The sequence below is a fragment of the Coregonus lavaretus genome (assembly GCF_964263955.1).
Source record: "Coregonus lavaretus genome assembly, chromosome: 21".
NCBI classification, from domain to species: domain Eukaryota; kingdom Metazoa; phylum Chordata; class Actinopteri; order Salmoniformes; family Salmonidae; genus Coregonus; species Coregonus lavaretus.
The window spans coordinates 4,034,541-4,055,578 of record NC_140008.1 but is presented as its reverse complement, the minus strand read 5'-3'; the positions used below and the strand labels follow the sequence as shown (position 1 = coordinate 4,055,578).

Genomic DNA, 21,038 nt, shown 5'->3' with positions numbered 1-21,038 from the left:
ACACTATAGCATTATGATAAACTTAGATTTCATATAATGAAGTGCATAGAAGCTGTAGTTTGGTGGATATTTTCCTATACAGGACAGGATGGGTAGGAGAGAGAGAGAGAGAGAGAGAGAGAGAGAGAGAGAGAGAGAGAGAGAGAGAGAGAGAGAGAGAGAGAGAGAGAGAGAGAGAGAGAGAGAGAGAGAGAGAGAGAGAGAGAGAGAGAGAGGGATAGGATAGGAGGTGTAGTAGTTAAAGGGATAGTTGGGAGTTTGGCAATGAGACCCAGATGATCTCGTGGATACCATTTTTAAGTCTCAGTTTGAAGGAAGTTGCTAACTAGCGTTAGCGCAATTGTTAACTAGCGTTAGCGCAATTGCTAACTAGCGTTAGCGCGCAATTGTTCCTGTAGACTTCCCGGTTATTGCGCTAACGCTAGTACAGTGTAATATTAGCATTGGCTCGCGAAACTACCTCTATCTTCCTTCATACTGGACATATGAAGATACATACAAATGGTATCCACCAGTTCATCCGACTCTGGGGAAAAGCAGATAAATGGCCTCATTGCCAAACTCCCGAAGTATCCCTTTAAGAAAGCCTGAGTCAGTCAGGGGATAGGCTAGATTCAAAGCAGCACACTAGTTTGCATGCTTGATTCCCTCTCTTCTCACGCGCAGCTGCTTTGAATGAGGAAGTGATAGTCTGAGTATGGTGGTGTGGTGGGGGCGGATACGTTCTCCCTCCTCGACGCCACACCGCACTTTACTCTGCCAGAAGGAGAAGAGGACAGAGGTTCAAGAGGTTAGATGAAGCAACTTGATATCGATTTTTTTTTAAATGGTAAAAATATAATAGATTCAATACTCACAGACTGGGCCACTCTGAAGTGATAGGTGACGTCCTGGAATGCCAGTACAGGTACTGACCACAGGTGATCTGTCCCTGAGGAGAAAGAGGTCAAGAGGTCAGTCAGTTTCTCCATAAGCAGAGGAGTCAGCAGGGTTTGGGGGTCAATTCCACTTCAACTCAGTCAATTAAGGAAGTATTGGAATTACAGTTTACTTCCTTAATTGAAATAGAATTAACCCCAACCCTGGTCAGTAATATCTGTAATATTTGATCACGGTGGTGTGCAGATGCACCTTGGTGACTTTCTTCTCTCCGGCATAGAGCTCTGTCTCTGTGTGGTCAGGACACAGACGTCCTCTGGTGGCTCCACACTGTCTGACCCACACACTGGCACGGGAACTGACGACAGAGGGAAGAAGAATGGTTACATGTCTTTTACCGACACTGTGTGAAAAAACAGAGGCGATAAATTAGAAAAAGGGTGTAGTTGGTCAATCTTATTTTGTGAAAAAAAACGACAGGTTTGTCTGCTTGGCAACGACATGTAAACACATGCAGCTGTCATAGTAACTGTAGATAGCTGAGTTGGTGAATGTTTTATATCCTGTGGTGTGGACTACGTCATGTGTACGGTCATCTGTGACCATGCCTACTCACGTCATGTGTACAGTTGATCTGTGACCATGCCTACTCACGTCATGTGTAGGGTGATCTGTGACCATGCCTACTCACGTCATGTGTACAGTTGATCTGTGACCATGCCTACTCACGTCATGTGTAGGGTGATCTGTGACCATGCCTACTCACGTCATGTGTACGGTCATCTGTGACCATGCCTACTCACGTCATGTGTACGGTCATCTGTGACCATGCCTACTCACGTCATGTGTACAGTCATCTGTGACCATGCCTACTCACGTCATGTGTAGGGTGATCTGTGACCATGCCTACTCACGTCATGTGTACAGTTGATCTGTGACCATGCCTACTCACGTCATGTGTAGAGTCATCTGTGACCATGCCTACTCACGTCATGTGTACGGTCATCTGTGACCATGCCTACTCACGTCATGTGTAGGGTGATCTGTGACCATGCCTACTCACGTCATGTGTACAGTCATCTGTGACCATGCCTACTCACGTCATGTGTACAGTCATCTGTGACCATGCCTACTCACGTCATGTGTACAGTCATCTGTGACCATGCCTACTCACGTCATGTGTACAGTTGATCTGTGACCATGCCTACTCACGTCATGTGTACAGTTGATCTGTGACCATGCCTACTCACGTCATGTGTACGGTCATCTGTGACCATGCCTACTCACGTCATGTGTACAGTTGATCTGTGACCATGCCTACTCACGTCATGTGTACAGTTGATCTGTGACCATGCCTACTCACGTCATGTGTAGGGTGATCTGTGACCATGCCTACTCACGTCATGTGTAGGGTGATCTGCGACATGGAGGAGTTGTTGATTGCTGAGAGTGATACGGTATAGCTGTAGACAAAACACAAAGTCATTATAATATAATAATATACCATTTAGCAGACGCTTTTATCCAAAGCGACTTACAGTCATGCGTGCATACATGTTTTTTTTGTGTATGGGTGGTCCCCGGGATCGAACCCACTACCCTGGCGTTACAAGCGCCGTGCTCTCCCAGCTGAGCTACAGAGGACCATTATGAAACGCAGTCACACAAACTACAACAATACTAGCAATTTATCTATGTCAAATGTGATCTTAATATAATGCATTCCACAAAGTGTAATGCATTCCACAAAGGTTTTTACATTACAGTTGAGCTACATTTAACAGTCTGAAGAGAACCACACAGGCAGACCCACCTGCAGCTGTCGGGATGTGGACAGTTGTGTGATGACATCTGTTGGTCTGTCTCCAGGATGTGCAGATCTATAAGGGAGGGAGAAGATCTTCGTCCTGCTTCCTCCTCTGCGCTGCTGTGCGTGTTGTCCCTGCGTTGTCTCCGAGGCAGGGGCAGTGTCTGCTGCCCTCCAGGCCCACCCGGTCCAGGCAGCCGGTTGGTGGCCCCACCTACGCCCCCCAGGTCCCCCCCAGGGGCGGGTCTCTTAGCCTTGGACAGGTACATGGGGGCGGAGGTGTGGCTGAGACGGTTCCGATAGCGTCCGTCCTTGTCCATAGGCCTGGACCTGGCCTTCTTGTTGATACCGCCCAGCGTTGGTACCGGACTACTCAGCTCTACAGGAGAGAGGGGAGGGTCTGGTGTCACGAATGCTTATCTCAACAAACGCAAGTTGATATATTTGTTGTGTCACAGTAATGTGACTTGTTGGCATAAGCATTTATGAAATGCTTACTCACTGCTTATGTATGGGTTATGTATGGGTTATGTGTTATGAATGAAGTGAAGGTATGGGTGAAGCGTTTCATCTGGTGTGGTAGGGACAGATGGGTGTTTTCTTACCCGATGTAGATTGGTTGTTGCTTGGCGACAGAGCAGTTGCTGATTGGTTGTTTGTAGCAGTTGTAGGCGGGCAGCAAGCTGCAGGATTGGACAGTGAAGGAGAGGGTGGGACTGTATCTATACAGAACAGATATAACAGTTATTCAATATACCGTCAATGCGAGAAAGTAGGCTGTCATTGATTCATATGGCCGAGTGTGTGTCTCTGACCTTGAAGAGTCGGGGTGGTGGACAGAGGACCGGAGGCCACCCTTCTAGATGATCCCACTGCAGACCTGGACCTGAAGGATGTCAGAACATTACAGTCCAGTCACAGAGAATACAGAGATAGATAGAATATTATATTATAATATAGCAGAGACAGCATGAGATGGGGGGAGCTGAACAGATCATCACAATGTAACAGAATGGTAATAAATGCAAAAAAATGTGAAGTGATCATAATATGATTTAAATTTGAGAATGCTGGATTCAGTTTTATGCTGTTGTCGGTGCTGTGGTGAAAGTGGTTTGTACCTTGTCCTTTCACAAAGCAGTTGTCTATATAGACCTACTTCATCTACATGTAATGTTCCAGACTGGAACGAGCAAGTCAACAGTAGAAATGAGTCATGACCTCGTGAGACACAGGCAAAGAAACACCCTTATTACAAACCTACAGTACAGTATTAATCAAAGATAAGAGAATGGGAGAGAGAGAGAGAGAGAGAGAGAGAGAGAGAGAGAGAGAGAGAGAGAGAGAGAGAGAGAGAGAGAGAGAGAGAGAGAGAGAGAGAGAGAATGGGAGTGAGAGAGAGCGAGAGAGAGAGAGAGAGAAGGGAGAGACCGAGAGAGAGAGACAGAGAGAGAGAGAGAGATAGAGAGAGAGATAGAGAGAGAAAGAGTGAAAGATGAGATGTCATACCATGGACAGAGTGGTGGACAGAAAGTGACAGTAGCAGTGAAGAGTGTTAGAGTTAGAGACGTGGAGTGAACAAGAGGACACATAGCTAAAGAGGACAGAAGACAGGAACAAAGATACTGTACACATGAAAGAAACAAGATAATGTACACATGAAGGAAACAAGATACTGTACACATGAAGGAAACAAGATACTGTACACATGAAGGAAACAAGATACTGTACACATGAAGGAAACAAGATACTGTACACATGAAGGAAACAAGATACTGTACACATGAAGGAAACAAGATACTGTACACATGAAGGAAACAAGATACTGTACACATGAAGGAAACAAGATACTGTACACATGAAGGAAACAAGATACTGTAAACATGAAGGAAACAAGATACTGTACACATTGCCACATAGATATAGAAAGGAACAAAGATACTATACACAGGAGAGTGAATGAATGAAGATACACAGGAGAGCTGATATATTTATGGTGCAAATATGAGGACAGCCTCACTTGGCGTTGTCCTTTTATTTTATTTTTTATTTTAGTTGTTGTAATTTAGCAGACACTCTTATCCAGAGCGACTTACAGGAGCAGTTAGGGTTAAGTGCCTTGCTAAGGGGCACATCAACAGATTTTTCACCTTGCCGACTCGGGGATTAGACCCAGCGACCTTTCGGTTACTGGCACGACGCTCTTACCCACTAAGCTACCTGTCCTAATATGGATCCTGTGTTGTACTGTAGGAACAGGTACACTATATAGACAGCAGTATGTGGACACCCCTTCAAATTAGTGCATTCGGCTATTTCAGCCACACCCATTGCTAACAGGTGTATAAAATTGAGCACACCGCCATGCAATCTCCATAAACAAACACTGGCAGTAGAATGGCCTGTACTGAACAGCTCAGTGACTTTCAACGTGGCACTGTCATAGGATGCCACCTTTCCAACAAGTCAGTTCGTAAAATGTCTGCCCTGCTAGAGCTGCCCCGGTCAACTGTAAGTGCTGTTATTGTGAAGTGGAAACGTCTAGGAGCAACAACGGCTCAGCCGCGAAGTGGTAGGCCACACAAGCTCACAGAACGGGACCGCAGAGTGCTGAAGCGTGTAGCGCGTAAAAATCGTCTGTCCTCGGTTGCAACACTCATTACCAAGTTCCAAACTGCCTCTCAAAGCAAAGTCAGCACAAGAACTGTTCGTCGGGAGCTTCATGAAATGGGTTTCTATGGCCGAGCAGCCGCACACAAGCCTAAGATCACCATGCACAATGCCAAGCTTCGGCTGGAGTGGTGTAAAGCTCGCCGCCATTGGACTCTGGAGCAGTGGAAACGCGTTCTCTGGAGTGACGAATCACGCTTCACCAATCTGGGTTTGGCAGATGCCAGGAGAACACTACCTGCCCCAATGCATAGTGCCAACTGTAAAGTTTGGTGGTGGAGGAATAATGGTCTGGGGCTGTTTTTCATGGTTCGGACTAGTCCCCTTAGTTCCAGTGAAGGGATATCTTAACGCTACAGCATACAATGACATTCTAGACGATTCTGTGCATCCAACTTTGTGGCAACAGTTTGGGGAAGGCCCTTTCCAGTTTCAGCATGACAATGCCCCCGTGCACAAAGCGAGGTCCATACAGAAATGGTTTGTCGAGATCGGTGTGGAAGAACTTGACTGGCCTGCACAGAGCCCTGACCTCAACCCCATCGAACACCTTTGGGATTAATTGGACTGCGACCTCACTAATGCTCTTCTGGCTGAATGGAAGCAAGTCCCCGCAGCAATGTTCCAACATCTAGTGGAAAGCCTTCCCAGAAGAGTGGAGGCTGTTATAGCAGCAAAGGGGGGGGGGACCAACTCCATATTAATGCCCATGATTTTGGAATGAGATGTTCGACGAGCAGGTGTCCACATACTTTTTGGTCACGTAGTGTATATGGTTGATGTATCTCATGCACAGGTGTGTCTAATGTACTGTGTCTGCCTGATGCGAACAACATACGTACCCGTCCTTCTCAGAGACGTGGGCTCTGTGGTGCAGCGTCAACACGTAGAGTACGGACATGGAGATGACGCTGAAGGCCATGACGATGACTAGAGCCAGAATGGTCCCCTGCATGAACCTGTGGCTGATGCAGCCCTGCTCTGGAGTCGGACTCTGGAATCACACCACACATTGTAGAACTTGTCATGAGCATGTGTGCCCCCTTATAATATCTGTTATTCATAATATATGTTAATAATAATAAGAATATCTGTTAATCATAATATCTGTCAATCAAAAAATCTGTTCATCATAATGATCCTGACTAAATACCATCCATTTTGAGTCCATAGACATTTTGATACATAGAGAAACATACAGGTCAGAGAGACTCACCTTGCTCCCAGGTTTGACTGTCTTCTTCTTCTTCAGAGGGCCACTTCCTGTCCTGCTGAACTGGCTTCCTGATTGGCTGGAGAGACAGTAAGAAGATTAAATCATCCACCAAATACATAGAGTATGTCAAATAATTTCATGTAATAAACTGTGTTTGATTAAGTTTGCATTGGTACGTTATCCTACCAACAGTGTAAACTCAGAGCTGAATCAGGTGCGGCTCACCTGGTGGTGCCTCCGCTGACACTGCTCTTCATGCTGTCCAGACGGCGGAGTTTGGCCAGCTTCCTGCTCCAGCGCTCCAGCTCATCTATACGAGTCTCCAGGTTGTCAGTCAGTTTACACAGCTCCTTCACTGACGTTCTCCATAAAGATACGGTCCTAGAGAGAGAGAGAGAGAGAGAGAGAGAGAGAGAGAGAGAGAGAGAGAGAGAGAGAGAGAGAGAGAGAGAGAGAGAGAGAGAGAGAGAGAGAGAGAGAGAGAGAGAGAGAGAGAGAGAGAGAGAGAGAGAGAGAGAGAGAGAGAGAGAGAAGAGAGAGAGACACAGAGGTTAGTGTTTGTGTGTCTGTTGCCATATTCCGGAAACTTTTCCAAAGTTGACGGGCTCTTCAGAAATCTCGGTTGGAGGATTTCCCGTTTCCCTCCCCAGTTATTCCCTCCTGTTTCCAGGAATTCTCCAACTTGGATTTCTAAAAGTACTTGGGGAAAGTTTCCAGAATTTTGCAACCGTACTGAGTACATACAGTATTCTTGGTTGCTGTGTTTGTGTTCGTGTGTGTGTGTGTGCATGCGCTTGTGTGTGAGTGTGTGTGCTTGCGTGGCATGTGTGTCTCACCTTGTTAACCATCAGTAGTTTAGGGATGGTCTCTCCGTTGGAGCAGATCACGTCTGCGCCCTCCTTCACGGCTTCAGGCAGGATCTGCTGCACCTCCTGAGCTATCACTCCTAGATAATACAACACCTTACTGTAAGCTCCTATCACTCCTAGATAATACAACACCTTACTGTAAGCTCCTATCACTCCTAGATAATACAACACCTTACTGTAAGCTCCTATCACTCCTAGATAATACAACACCTTACTGTAAGCTCCTATCACTCCTAGATAATACAACACCTTACTGTAAGCTCCTATCACTCCTAGATAATACAACACCTTACTGTAAGCTCCTATCACTCCTAGATAATACAACACCTTACTGTAAGCTCCTATCACTCCTAGATAATACAACACCTTACTGTAAGCTCCTATCACTCCTAGATAATACAACACCTTACTGTAAGCTCCTATCACTCCTAGATAATACAACACCTTACTGTAAGCTCCTATCACTCCTAGATAATACAACACCTTACTGTAAGCTCCTATCACTCCTAGATAATACAACACCTTACTGTAAGCTCCTATCACTCCTAGATAATACAACACCTTACTGTAAGCTCCTATCACTCCTAGATAATACAACACCTTACTGTAAGCTCCTATCACTCCTAGATAATACAACACCTTACTGTAAGCTCCTATCACTCCTAGATAATACAACACCTTACTGTAAGCTCCTATCACTCCTAGATAATACAACACCTTACTGTAAGCTCCTATCACTCCTAGATAATACAACACCTTACTGTAAGCTCCTATCACTCCTAGATAACACAACACACTACTGTAAGCTCCTATCACTCCTAGATAATACAACACCTTACTGTAAGCTCCTATCACTCCCAGATAATACAACACCTTACTGTAAGCTCCTATCACTCCTAGATAATACAACACACTACTGTAAGCTCCTATCACTCCTAGATAATACAACACCTTACTGTAAGCTCCTATCACTCCTAGATAATACAACACCTTACTGTAAGCTCCTATCACTCCTAGATAATACAACACCTTACTGTAAGCTCCTATCACTCCTAGATAATACAACACCTTACTGTAAGCTCCTATCACTCCTAGATAATACAACACCTTACTGTAAGCTCCTATCACTCCTAGATAATACAACACACTACTGTAAGCTCCTGGAGACAGGGGTCATAGGTGAAAGGTCTGTAAGAGCAGCATGTATACAGACAGACTCAAAGCCACACTAATCCAATCCAATGTACGGGAGGATATACAAAATAAAAATAACTCACCGATACAAATGTCAAGATGGGAATGCAATACATTTCTAGTGATACTGATTGCTGTTAATTCATTGTCTATAATGTATAACCCAAAACTCCAGTGTTGTATAAGTTACCAGTCTCTTGGTTGGTGTCTATGCCCATGCTGGAAGCAAACTCAGGCTTGTACTGATAATGAACCAGCCTCATCTGACTGATCCGCTTCAGGTTGTCTGTAGTGTCCACCTACACAGACACACACACACACACACACACACACACACACACCTGGATGTGACTACGAAGCTACATTACAGACAGGTACATACAGCTAAAGGTATGGTTTCAGGACGACGACCAGGAAACAGGATATAAAAGGTTGTGAATTATTGCGACACAAATTAATAACTATTCTGTCAGGGAATATTTTTTGATTAAAATCGAGCATGCGTATTTTTTTTATTCTTCCATAACTACACAAAACGTGCAGACATCCCCTCACCTCGTGGACGTTCTCTTTAGCCCTTATGTCGGAAGGGTGAACCAGTGAGCCCATGACCTTCAGGTTGCCGTGGATGACCATGGCCTCGTCTGGCCGGTCGGTGTTGATGCCGACCCGGCCGTGGTGGTAGACGGAGTCGGGCAGCTGGCCGCGCTGCCACAGCACCTCACTGTCACTCTCAAACTGACCTGGGTTAGACGCCTTTAACCAGAAAGAGGGACGGACAACGGAAACATGTAGAGTTGAGGGGAGCTGTAGAATATCCTTTGAGTTACATTCGTAATAACAGGTCCTGGATTCTTCTTTTGTTTGCAGTGCTAGTAATATCCCTATACACTGAGTAGCTTCCTACGTTGTTTTTTTGCTGATCTGCATGGAATGTTTAACAGCCTCACCACAGATATAAATATCCCCCCCCCAGTTATTTTCCAAGGTAAATATTGAGATATTTGAGATCAGAGGAGGACGGTCAGACAAACACGGTCAGACTGACAGAGGTTACCCTGACGATGATCCTCTCGGACACCTGCGCCGCCACGGTGAAGCTCTGACTGTGGGCCTGGACCTCCAGCGCCACCACCAACATGAAGTACCTGCAGTCGGGTAAACGTTGGGGTTTAATCACACCTTTGTTTCTTTGTGTCTACAGTCGTGGTCAAAAAAGTTTTCAGAATGAGCGCAAATACTTAATTTTCACAAAGTCTGCTGCCTCAGTTTTGATGATGGCGTTTTGCATACACTCCAGAATGTCATGGAGAGTGATCAGATTAATTGCAATTAATTGCAAAGTCCCTCTTTGCCATGAAAATGAACTTAATCCCCCCGAAAACATTTCCACTGCATTTCAGCCCTGCCACAAAAGGACCAGCTGACATCATGTTAGTGATTATCTCGTTAACACAGGTGAGAGTGTTGACGAGGACAAGGCTGGAGATCACTCTGTCATGCTGATTGAGTTAGAATAACAGACTGGAAGCTTTAAAAGGAGGGTGGTGATTGAAATCATTGTTCTTCCTCTGTTAACCATGGTTACCTGCAAGGAAACACGTGCCGTCATCATTGCTTTGCACAAAAATGGCTTCACAGGCAAGGATATTGCTGCTAGTAAGATTGCACCTAAATCAACCATTTATCGGATCATCAAGAACTTCAAGGAGAGAGGTTCAATTGTTGTGAAGAAGGCATCAGGGCGCCCAAGAAAGTCCAGCAAGCGCCAGGACCATCTCCTAAAGTTGATTCAGCTGCGGGATCGGGGCACCACCAGTGCAGAGCTTGCTCAGGAATGGCAGCAGGCAGGTGTGAGTGCATCTGCACGCACAGTGAGGTGAAGACTTTTGGAGGATGGCCTGGTGTCAAGAAGGGCAGCTAAGAAGGGCAGCTAAGTCAAAACTGTTCGCTGCTCTGGCACCCCAATGGTGGAACAAGCTCCCTCACGACGCCAGGACAGCGGAGTCACTCACCACCTTCCGGAGACACTTGAAACCCCACCTCTTTAAGGAATACCTGGGATAGGATAAAGTAATCCTTCTACCCCCCCCCCCCAAAGAAAGAAAAAAAAAAAAAACATATTGTAAAGTGGTTATCCCACTGGCTATAAGGTGAATGCACCTATTTGTAAGTCGCTCTGGATAAGAGCGTCTGCTAAATGACGTAAATGTAAAACATTTAAGAAGCCACTTCTCTCCAGGAAAAACATCAGGGACAGACTGATATTCTGCAAAAGATACAGGGATTGGACTGCTGAGGACTGGGGTAAAGTCATTTTCTCTGATGAATCCCCTTTCCGATTGTTTGGGGCATCCGGAAAACACCTTGTCTGGAGAAGACAAGGTGAGCGCTACCATCAGTCCTGTGTCATGCCAACAGGGTTGCTTCTCAGCCAAGGGAGTGGGCTCACTCACAATTTTGCCTAAGAACACAGCCATGAATTAGGAATGGTACCAACACATCCTCCGAGAGCAACTTCTCCCAACCATCCAAGAACAGTTTGGTGACGAACAATGCCTTTTCCAGCATGATAGAGCACCTTGCCATAAGGCAAAAGTGATAACTAAGTGGCTCAGGGAACAAAACATCAACATTTTGGGTCCATGGCCAGGAAACTCCCCAGACCTTAATCCCATTGAGAACTTGTGGTCGATCCTCAAGAGGCGGGTGGACAAATAAAACCCCACAAATTCTGACAAACTCCAAGCATTGATTATGCAAGAATGGGCTGCCATCCAGTCAGGATGTGGCCCAGAAGTTAATTGACAGCATGCCAGGGCGGATTGCAGAGGTCTTGAAAAAGAAGGGTCAACACTGCAAATATTGACTCTTTGGATAAACTTAATGTAATTGTCAATAAAAGCCTTTGACACTTATGGAATGCTTGTAATTATACTTCAGCATACCATAGTAACATCTGGCAAAAATATCTCATAACACTGATGCTACGAACCTTGTGAAGACCAATACTTGTGTCATTCTCAAAACTTTTGACCACGACTGTATGTATTTCCATTAAATGTATTTGACGGCCATGAAGTCAAGTAAAGTGTACACTCTTTAAAGGGGCAAACTGTATGTAGCAATTTCAGATTGCCCCTTTAACTGTGACTATAAGGATGATTTAGCTCTGGTCTGCTGCCTATTGTTAGTGTAGTAGCTCTGGTCTGCTGCCTATTGTTAGTGTAGTAGCTCTGGTCTGCTGCCTATTGTTAGTGTAGTAGCTCTGGTCTGTTGCCTATTGTTAGTGTAGTAGCTCTGGTCTGTTGCCTATTGTTAGTGTAGTAGCTCTGGTCTGTTGCCTATTGTTAGTGTAGTAGCTCTGGTCTGCTGCCTATTGTTAGTGTAGTAGCTCTGGTCTGCTGCCTATTGTTAGTGTAGTAGCTCTGGTCTGTTGCCTATTGTTAGTGTAGTAGCTCTGGTCTGCTGCCTATTGTTAGTATATTACCTCTGGTCAGGGTGTGTTAGTATATTACCTCTGGTCAGGGTGCGTTAGTATATTACCTCTGGTCAGGGTGTGTTAGTATATTACCTCTGGTCAGGGTGGGGTGCGTTAGTATATTACCTCTGGTCAGGGTGTGTTAGTATATTACCTCTGGTCAGGGTGTGTTAGTATATTACCTCTGGTCAGGGTGTGTTAGTATATTACCTCTGGTCAGGGTGGGGTGTGTTAGTATATTACCTCTGGTCAGGGTGTGTTAGTATATTACCTCTGGTCAGGGTGGGGTGCGTTAGTATATTACCTCTGGTCAGGGTGTGTTAGTATATTACCTCTGGTCAGGGTGGGGTGTGTTAGTATATTACCTCTGGTCAGGGTGTGTTAGTATATTACCTCTGGTCAGGGTGTGTTAGTATATTACCTCTGGTCAGGGTGTGTTAGTATATTACCTCTGGTCAGGGTGTGTTAGTATATTACCTCTGGTCAGGGTGTGTTAGTATATTACCTCTGGTCAGGGTGGGGTGTGTTAGTATATTACCTCTGGTCAGGGTGGGGTGTGTTAGTATATTACCTCTGGTCAGGGTGTGTTAGTATATTACCTCTGGTCAGGGTGGGGTGTGTTAGTATATTACCTCTGGTCAGGGTGTGTTAGTATATTACCTCTGGTCAGGGTGGGGTGTGTTAGTATATTACCTCTGGTCAGGGTGTGTTAGTATATTACCTCTGGTCAGGGTGTGTTAGTATATTACCTCTGGTCAGGGTGTGTTAGTATATTACCTCTGGTCAGGGTGGGGTGTGTTAGTATATTACCTCTGGTCAGGGTGTGTTAGTATATTACCTCTGGTCAGGGTGTGTTAGTATATTACCTCTGGTCAGGGTGTGTTAGTATATTACCTCTGGTCAGGGTGTGTTAGTATATTACCTCTGGTCAGGGTGGGTTAGTATATTACCTCTGGTCAGGGTGCGTTAGTATATTACCTCTGGTCAGGGTGGGGTGTGTTAGTATATTACCTCTGGTCAGGGTGGGGTGGGTTAGTATATTACCTCTGGTCAGGGTGTGTTAGTATATTACCTCTGGTCAGGGTGGGGTGTGTTAGTATATTACCTCTGGTCAGGGTGGGGTGTGTTAGTATATTACCTCTGGTCAGGGTGTGTTAGTATATTACCTCTGGTCAGGGTGTGTTAGTATATTACCTCTGGTCAGGGTGTGTTAGTATATTACCTCTGGTCAGGGTGTGTTAGTATATTACCTCTGGTCAGGGTGCGTTAGTATATTACCTCTGGTCAGGGTGGGTTAGTATATTACCTCTGGTCAGGGTGTGTTAGTATATTACCTCTGGTCAGGGTGGGGTGTGTTAGTATATTACCTCTGGTCAGGGTGTGTTAGTATATTACCTCTGGTCAGGGTGGGGTGTGTTAGTATATTACCTCTGGTCAGGGTGTGTTAGTATATTACCTCTGGTCAGGGTGGGGTGTGTTAGTATATTACCTCTGGTCAGGGTGTGTTAGTATATTACCTCTGGTCAGGGTGTGTTAGTATATTACCTCTGGTCAGGGTGTGTTAGTATATTACCTCTGGTCAGGGTGGGGTGCGTTAGTATATTACCTCTGGTCAGGGTGTGTTAGTATATTACCTCTGGTCAGGGTGGGGTGTGTTAGTATATTACCTCTGGTCAGGGTGTGTTAGTATATTACCTCTGGTCAGGGTGTGTTAGTATATTAATAATAATAATAATAATATGCCATTTAGCAGACGCTTTTATCCAAAGCGACTTACAGTCATGCGTGCATACATTTTTGTGTATGGGTGGTCCCGGGGATCGAACCCACTACCTTGGCGTTACAAGCGCCGTGCTCTACCAGCTGAGCTACAGAGGACCATATATTACCTCTGGTCAGGGTGTGTTAGTATATTACCTCTGGTCAGGGTGGGGTGTGTTAGTATATTACCTCTGGTCAGGGTGGGGTGTGTTAGTATATTACCTCTGGTCAGGGTGTGTTAGTATATTACCTCTGGTCAGGGTGTGTTAGTATATTACCTCTGGTCAGGGTGTGTTAGTATATTACCTCTGGTCAGGGTGTGTTAGTATATTACCTCTGGTCAGGGTGTGTTAGTATATTACCTCTGGTCAGGGTGGGGTGTGTTAGTATATTACCTCTGGTCAGGGTGTGTTAGTATATTACCTCTGGTCAGGGTGTGTTAGTATATTACCTCTGGTCAGGGTGTGTTAGTATATTACCTCTGGTCAGGGTGTGTTAGTATATTACCTCTGGTCAGGGTGCGTTAGTATATTACCTCTGGTCAGGGTGTGTTAGTATATTACCTCTGGTCAGGGTGTGTTAGTATATTACCTCTGGTCAGGGTGTGTTAGTATATTACCTCTGGTCAGGGTGGGGTGTGTTAGTATATTACCTCTGGTCAGGGTGCATTAGTATATTACCTCTGGTCAGGGTGTGTTAGTATATTACCTCTGGTCAGGGTGTGTTAGTATATTACCTCTGGTCAGGGTTGGGTTTGCCTTTCTTCCTCATGTTATTGGCTGTGGTCTCACTGAAGTGTAGTCGTCCCACCGTTACCTTGGTAACCTGCTCCGGGGGCAGTGTCACCCTGCAAACACAAAAACACACATGTATTGTCAGTAACATGTCACATTTCTTTACGTTTTTACACTGTGACGCAGTATTAAAGACTGTAATGTCAACGGTAAAGTGTGCCCACAGTCCTTTCCTGCCACCATAAGATACCCACAAGACCCAGACTCACAGGACTGGCTTGAAGGGTCTCTTGCTGCGGTCTGACTGGGACTGCTCCACGTTAATGGACTGGTTCATTGCTTCCAGCTGGAAGACAGACAGGAGACAGGAAAGAGACAGATAGGAGACAAGAAGGAGACAGACAGGAGACAGACAGGAGGCAGGAAGGAAGGAGACAGGAAGGAGACAGACAGGAGTCAAGAAGGAGAGAGACAGGAAGGAGACAGACAGGAGACAGGAAGGAGACAGGAAGGAGACAGACAGGAGTCAAGAAGGAGAGAGACAGGAAGGAGAAGGACAGGAGACAGGAAGGAAGGAGACAGGAAGGAGTAAGACAGGAGTCAAGAAGGAGACAGACAGGAAGGAGACAGACAGGAGACAGGAAGGAGACAGGAAGGAAGGAGACAGGAAGGAGTACGACAGGAGTCAAGAAGGAGACAGACAGGAGACAGACAGGAGGCAGGAAGGAAGGAGACATGAAGGAGACAGACAGGAGTCAAGAAGGAGACAGACAGGAAGGAGAGAGACAGGAGACAGGAAGGAGACAGGAAGGAAGGAGACAGGAAGGAGACAGACAGGAGTCAAGAAGGAGACAGACAGGAAGGAAGGAGACAGGAAGGAGGCAGACAGGAGACAGGAAGAAGAAAGACAGGAGACAGGAAAGAGACAGACAGGAAGGAGACAGACAGGAGACAGGAAGGAGACAGACAGGGACAGGAAGGAGACAGACAGGAGACAGGAAAGAGACAGACAGGAGACAGGAAGGAGACACGAGGGAGACAGACAGCAGACAGGATGGAGTCAGACAGGAGACAGGACGGAGACAGACAGGAGAGAGACAGTAGACAGGAAGGAGACAGACAGGAGACAGGAAGGAGACAGACAGGATACAGGAAGGAGACAGGAGGGAGACAGACAGTAGACAGGAAAGAGACAGACAGGAGACAGGAAAGAGACAGACAGGAACAGGTGTTGAAAGACCCTGTTCAACTGAGTATCTTCCATTTTACATGTTCGTCATTTAACAGACGCTTTATCCAGCGAGATTTACAGTTAGTGGATTCATCTTAACAGACGCTTTATCCAGAGAGATTTACAGTTAGTGAATTCATTTTAAGATAGCTAGGTGAGACAACCACATTACCACCATGATTTGGGTCAATTCCATTTTGAAACCTCCTGAAATTGACTGAATTGAAATGTAATTGACCCCAAACCCTGATCACCCATCTCCCCACCTCCCTCACCTTAACCCCGTTGAGTTTGAGATAAAAGCAGTCTATGGGCTGCAGGCCCTCGCTGGTCTTGATGTACTTGGGATCTCCCAGCATGCCGCAGTACACAGTAACCTGGAAGTGGTTCTTTTTCTGACACACAAAGGCGTCGTCTGCCAGGGAGAAGTTGAAGCCCTTGTCAGCGTCTACGCGGTAGGTGGGCATCGGACTGGAGAGAGTAAGAGATGGATGGAGAGGGAGTCAACGTAAGGTTTCTCAGTAGGTTCATATGGGGTCACATACTGTAGGGCCATATGGAGTCACATACTGTAGGGCCATATGGGGTCACATACTGTAGGGCCATATGGGGTCACATACTGTAGGGCCATATGGGGTCACATACTGTAGGGCCATATGGGGTCACATACTGTAGGGCCATATGGGGTCACATACTGTAGGGCCATATGGGGTCATATACACACTGTACAAAACATTAGGAACACCTGCTCTTTCCATGACATAGACCAGTGTTTCCCAACCCTGGTCCTCCATTAACCCCAACAGCCCAACCCTGGTCCTCCACTAACCCCAACAGCCCAACCTTGGTCCTCCACTAACCCCAACAGCCCAACCCTGGTCCTCCACTAACCCCAACAGCCCAACCCTGGTCCTCCACTAACCCCAACAGCCCAACCTTGGTCCTCCACTAACCCCAACAGCCCAACCCTGGTCCTCCACTAACCCCAACAGCCCAACCTTGGTCCTCCACTAACCCCAACAGCCCAACCCTGGTCCTCCATTTACCCCAACAGCCCAACCTTGGTCCTCCACTAACCCCAACAGCCCAACCTTGGTCCTCCACTAACCCCAACAGGGCGTGTCTTTGAACGGGGCATCGGTTTGAGTGTGTCAAGAACTGCAACGCTGCTGGGTTTTTCACACTCAACAGTTTGCTGTGTGTATCAAGAATGGTCCACCACGCAAAGGGCATCCAGCCAACTTGACACAACTGTGGGAAGCATTGGAGTCAACATGGGCCAGCATCCCTGTGGAATGCTTTCGACACCTTGTAGAGTCGATGCCCTGATTTGGTCACAAGTCATCCAAAGTTATGGACAAACAAATCCCAAATGAACAACATTATCAAAAGTGTTAACAGGCTCAAAGGCTCTGCATGGTCAATCCGACGTCTGAATTGGCCGTGCAGCATTTACAGTGATACGGTCTCTGCAGAAGTCAGGGCATTCATACTTCTTGCTCTTCGCTGAGCAGAGCTGTTGTGAACGAAGTTGTCAAGGAAGTGAGTTTGTGTTTATACAGGACCTCCCGCCCCAACCTATCATAAACCAATCATGTCAATATGGAGCTATACGGAGCTATACGGAGCCCTTCCGCATTGTAGAACAATTTGGGAGGCACACAGCGACGCGGTACGGAGGTCGGTTTGGCCTCCGCAAGACTCCGAAATGAGTCACACCCTCTGTACAGAGCCTCCAGATCGCATTTCCAGAGCAAGCATGAATTGGTTTTTATTCCAGCGTCTACATACAACACAAAATGAATGTAATTCTAATCGTAAACACTAGGGGGAGACTGTGCCACAGTCATGTGGAAGACCTTTCACAGACCCCACTATGGTTTATGAGGACAAAGCTTATTCCTAATCCTAATACTATAACATATATTTCATCCAGATCATAATGTCGTAAATGTGAGTGTATCAGCTACGATGAGCCACCTGTTGATGACGATAACGAAATGGTACGCACCCCTTATCCCTCAACCCCCACCCCTTATCCCTCAACCCCCACCCCTTATCCCTCAACCCCCACCCCTTATCCCTCAACCCCCACCCCTTATCCCTCAACCCCAACCCCTTATCCCTCAACCCCCACCCCCCACCCCTTATCCCTCAACTCCTTATCCCCCACCCCACCCCCCCCACCCCTTATCCCTCAACCCCTTATCCCTAAACCCCCACCCCTTATCCCTCAACCCCTTATCCCTCACCCCCCACCCCTTATCCCTCAACCCCTTATCCCCCACCCCCCACCCCTTATCCCTCAACCCCTTATCCCCCACCCCCCCACCCCTTATCCCTCAACCCCTTATCCCTCACCCCCCACCCCTTATCCCTCAACCCCTTATCCCCCACCCCCCCACCCCTTATCCCTCAACCTCAGACTTCCCAGTTCGGCATAGTAATGTGCACAAGTAGGTGATTGCACATTTATCCTCCACCCCCCTCCCCTCCACAGTTCTCCCCTCCTCCTCCACCCCCCTCCACTCCTCTCCCCTCTCCTCCACCCCCCTCCCCTCCACAGTTCTCCCCTCCTCCTCCACCCTTCTCCCCCCCCGTTCTCCACCCCTCTCCCCCCTCCTCCACACCCTCCCCCCATTCTCCTCCCCTCTCCTCCACCCTTCTCCCCCCCCCGTTCTCCACCCCTTCCTCCACCCCTCTCCCCTCTCCTCCACCCCCCCTTCTCCCTTCCCCTCCCCCCGTTCTCCTCCCCTCTCCTCCACCCCCTCCTTTCCCTTCATTCTCTTCTCTCCTCCCCTCATATTCTTTCTTGACCGAAACCCTGCTCTTACTGACTCCCCCGCATCGCTCACCTCCAAGGAATTTGTAGAACCCTACACTTATTTTTTTGTTCCTTCTCTTCTCTCTCTAGATCATTCTATCCCTCCCTCCTTGAACCCTATTAAACATCTCTCGTCTCTCTCTTTCCTTCTCTCGATCTCGCTCTCTTTGTCTCTCTCTTCTCTCGCATCTTACCTTTCTCTTCTCACTCTCTCAACCTCACTCTTTTTTTCTCTATCTCTATATTGTATACATTCAATCTTTGTCACTATCCTCTATAACAGAAACAACACTATCCTCTATAACAGAAACATCACTGTCCTCTATAACAGAAACATCACTATCCTCTATAACAGAAACATCACTGTCCTCTATAACAGAAACATCACTATCCCCTATAACAGAAACATCACTATCCTCTATAACAGAAACATCACTATCCTCTATAACAGAAACAACACTATCCTCTATAACAGAAACATCACTATCCCCTATAACAGAAACATCACTATCCCCTATAACAGAAACATCACTATCCTCTATAACAGAAACATCACTGTCCTCTATAACAGAAACAACACTATCCTCTATAACAGAAACATCACTATCCTCTATAACAGAAACATCACTGTCCTCTATAACAGAAACATCACTATCCTATATAACAGAAACATCACTGTCCTCTATAACAGAAACATCACTATCCCCTATAACAGAAACATCACTATCCTCTATAACAGAAACATCACTGTCCTCTATAACAGAAACATCACTATCCCCTATAACAGAAACATCACTATCCTCTATAACAGAAACATCACTATCCTCTATAACAGAAACAACACTATCCTCTATAACAGAAACATCACTATCCCCTATAACAGAAACATCACTATTCTCTATAACAGATACAACACAAAGAAATAACAAATGGACATATATAGTGTACAGTAATTTCAGTTGATAGAGAGTAGTGGGACACCCACAGCTCTTTGCAGTTGATGTCATACAGCGGCGTCCATTTATTCTGCTGGTGCGGCTGCCACTTTATACACTGGTAGTTAGGGTCCAGGTAGGAGTTATCTGCATCCGCCATCAAACCTGGGCCAGAAACAATGTCTACTGCGTAAGGGGGAAACACAAGATCACATTTTAATCTGCATATTTGTATGCCTTTTCTACACAACACAGGGTTGCAGAATTCTGGTACATTTTCCAAATTCCCAGGTTTTCCAGAAATCCTGGTTGGATCCCCCAGCTAGTATTTCTGGAAAACCTGATAATTTGGGTAAAGTTATCCGGATTATTGCAACCTTAGCACCACATGTTGCCAAGGACAGGGAGAGAGAGAGAGAGAGAGAGAAGAGAAGAGAGAGAGAGAGAGAAGAGAGATACATGCAGAGAGAGAAAATAGAGAAATGTTCGATAGACAGACAAGCAGAGCGAGAGAGAGAAAGAAAGAGAAAGAGAGTGAAAGAAAGAGAGACAGACAAAGATATGCCTGCCTACCTGGCTCCTGTTTGATGATACCTGTGAGGATCTGAGAGTTGAGGGTGCTGTTTGGAGATTCACAGTGCTTTCTCTTCTTCGTCTGGTGGACTGGTATCCCACTGTAAACACACACTCACAATGAAGACACACAAACTAATGTAGGGAAATGAAGCATTTACATTGAGAGATCGATCGATCCGCTAAAACATATTATGATTTGTTATTTGTCTTTCCCTCCCTCCCTCCCTCCCTAACCCTCCCTAACCCTTCCTCCCTCCCTCCCTAACCCTCCCTCCCTCCCTCCCTCTCTCCTACACCTATCCCTCACTCATGGCCCTTCTGTGAGCACTGCAGCAATCAGTGAAGTATCTCCATTCCCCCTCCCCTTTACAACCTGCTGATTGGTTGAGTGGGTGATTGGCTAGTTGGCTGATTGGTTGGTTGGTTGATCACTCACTCTTGCCCCTGCTGTTGTGGGTGTTGAAGTAGTTGATGTAGTATCTGACTCTGTTGCAGGTCCTGTCCACTCCCACTGGAGGTGGGGCCAACAGGGTACTGTGAGATCATTGGCTCGGGCTTCAGGTACATGTCCCGGTGCATGTTGGGATAGCCGTGGCCGTGTGGGGGTAGCGGTGGCGGGGTCATGTGACACATGTTCTCTGGCGTCATGGTCCTCAGCATGTGAGTGTCTGGAAGACAGTGAGGAATATGTTTAAGCGTTTAATCTGTTCCATTGTTTAGGGGCCCTGTGTAGCTCAGTTGGTAGAGCATGGCGCTTGCAACGCCAGGGTTGTGTGTTCGTTTCCCACGGGGGGCCAGTATGAAAATGTATGCACTCACTAACTGTAAGTCACTCTGGATAAGAGCGTCTGCTAAAATGTA

At 46.4% G+C, this 21,038-nt stretch overlaps 1 pseudogene across 1 annotated transcript in view; it reads right to left on the bottom strand.

Moving 5' to 3' along the window:
- Positions 1–223: 223 nt before the first annotated feature.
- Positions 224–21,038, bottom strand: part of LOC311148591 (myelin regulatory factor-like) — a 62,815-nt pseudogene continuing 42,000 nt past the window's right edge. The window contains exons 5-24 of the transcript XR_014615652.1: positions 20,614–20,845; positions 20,175–20,275; positions 19,652–19,787; positions 16,118–16,313; positions 14,881–14,957; positions 14,614–14,724; positions 9,684–9,783; positions 9,191–9,391; positions 8,826–8,934; positions 7,409–7,518; positions 6,798–6,953; positions 6,573–6,648; positions 6,199–6,350; positions 3,502–3,572; positions 3,292–3,408; positions 2,693–3,065; positions 2,280–2,342; positions 1,132–1,237; positions 858–931; positions 224–756 (exon numbers count right to left, since the gene is read on the bottom strand). The product of XR_014615652.1 is annotated as a myelin regulatory factor-like (transcript). The remainder of the gene's footprint in view (positions 757–857; positions 932–1,131; positions 1,238–2,279; positions 2,343–2,692; positions 3,066–3,291; positions 3,409–3,501; positions 3,573–6,198; positions 6,351–6,572; positions 6,649–6,797; positions 6,954–7,408; positions 7,519–8,825; positions 8,935–9,190; positions 9,392–9,683; positions 9,784–14,613; positions 14,725–14,880; positions 14,958–16,117; positions 16,314–19,651; positions 19,788–20,174; positions 20,276–20,613; positions 20,846–21,038) is intronic.